Raw genomic sequence first — 1,761 nt, 5'->3', positions numbered from 1 at the left:
TCCCAAAAGAAGTTCTGTGCCAGTGGACCGTATGTTGGTAAGCAAATAGTTTTAAGTGGGAGCCTGTCAGTAAATTTGGTTTTTTTTTTTTTTTTTTTCAGAGCTGAGTACTGAAGAGACAGGGTCTTCCTATAGCCCCAGCTATCCTGGAATTCACTATGCACTATGTAGACCAGGTTGGCCTTGAACTCAGAGATCTGCCTGCCTCTGCCTCCCAAGTGCTGGCATTAAAAGCAAGTACCACCACGCCTGGCATAACTTGGATTTTAGGCCATTGTTAATAACCAGTATGTAAAATCATCAGTTCATTAGCATTTTCATAGTAGTATAAATTATTTAAATTAATTAAAAGCCTTGGCATTGCTCTTCTTCCAGGGCCCTGGAAGAAGTGGTGGTGGTCGAGCCCTCAAGCATGTCATCTGATGACACAGAGGAGAGCGAAGTGCCTGAGGAGGTCACAGATTGATCGATCATCTTTTTTTTTTAATTAAAAAATTGTATTTAGAAGCATTCAGAGTGTCAACAAAACAGCTGCATTTTTTTTTTTGCAATTACAGGGTGGTATTCAGTTAACAGAACAATTATTTTCGTATAAGCTGCATCAGAGACAACTGAAGATGAAAAAAACTACCGTCCCCACATATAACTAATCTGTGCTGTGCACCAAGAACCTGCTTTAAATTTCCATGCCGGTTTACAACCCCCACACTGTACCAGGCAAGGTTGGTGGCTGTTGAAAATACCACCAGGACAGGGCTACAGGTTTGTAGCTTGCAGTTGCCAATAAAGGCAACTTTAAAACCTGGAATATCTCAGGGAGGAAGGGTTTGAGGGTTTGATTTAGCCTCTTTTCCCCCTCTACCCACCCCCCTATTTCCTTTTAAGTTTTTAAAAAATTATTTTTTTAATTTTATGTGTATGAGTGTATTGCCTGCATGTATAAAGTACCCGTGTTATACAATGCCAATGGAGGTCAGAGGGCATTGAATCCCCTGGAACCGGAGTCATAGACAGTTGCTAACTACCATGTAGGTGCTGGGAATCGACCCCAAGTCCTATGCAAGAGCAGCCAGTGCTCTTAACCTCTGAGCCATCTCTCCAGCCTTCCCCCAGTTTTTTGAGACAGGGTCTTCCTATAGCCACAGCTGGCCTGTAGACCAGGCTGACGTCAATCTCTCATAGATCTGCCTGCCTCTGCTTCTCAAGTGCTGGAATTAAAGGTGTGTGCCACCATGCCTGGCTATGATTTAGATTTTTTTTTTTAATTTTTATTTTATTTTATGTGTATGAGCCTACATGTGTGTAAGTGTACCTGTGTGTTACAGTGCCCATGGAGGTCAGAAGAAGGCATCAAATTCCTTGGAACTGGATTTACAGACTGTTGTTAGCCGCCATGTGGGTGGTGGGAATCGAACCCGGGTCCTCTGCAAGAGCAGTCAGTGCTCTTAACCACTGAGCCATCTCTCCGGCCCCCTTTGATTTAGCTTTTAAACCAGAGTATTTAACATTTAAATGTTAGTTGGGTGGTTTGTTTACATAGCTTTGTTAATGCACTGGCATTAATGCTTTTGTTTGGAGTCGTATGTATAGTCTGTTTTGCTGTTTGGTATCTAAGACAGTGTTTCTGTCTTAAAAGTGCTTTGGCTTCTAGATGTTTCCTCAGTGATACATGCTCCCAGGATTTGTCCTGTCACAGTAATAAAAACAACCCTTCAGTGTTTCAGCAGTATAGTCCCATTAAGGAATAAATAAACCTTCAGA

At 42.0% G+C, this 1,761-nt stretch overlaps 1 long non-coding RNA gene across 1 annotated transcript in view; it reads left to right on the top strand.

Moving 5' to 3' along the window:
- Positions 1-1,761, top strand: part of LOC115067858 — a 3,167-nt gene continuing 1,406 nt past the window's right edge. The window contains exon 1 of the long non-coding RNA XR_003847225.1: positions 1-37. This is a non-coding gene — a long non-coding RNA (uncharacterized LOC115067858). The remainder of the gene's footprint in view (positions 38-1,761) is intronic.

Source organism: Nannospalax galili, unplaced genomic scaffold (assembly GCF_000622305.1).
Source record: "Nannospalax galili isolate Female #2095 unplaced genomic scaffold, S.galili_v1.0 scaffold4607, whole genome shotgun sequence".
Lineage (NCBI taxonomy): Eukaryota > Metazoa > Chordata > Mammalia > Rodentia > Spalacidae > Nannospalax > Nannospalax galili.
The sequence above is the reverse complement of the archived record's forward strand: the minus strand, read 5'-3'. Positions and strand labels throughout refer to the sequence as shown.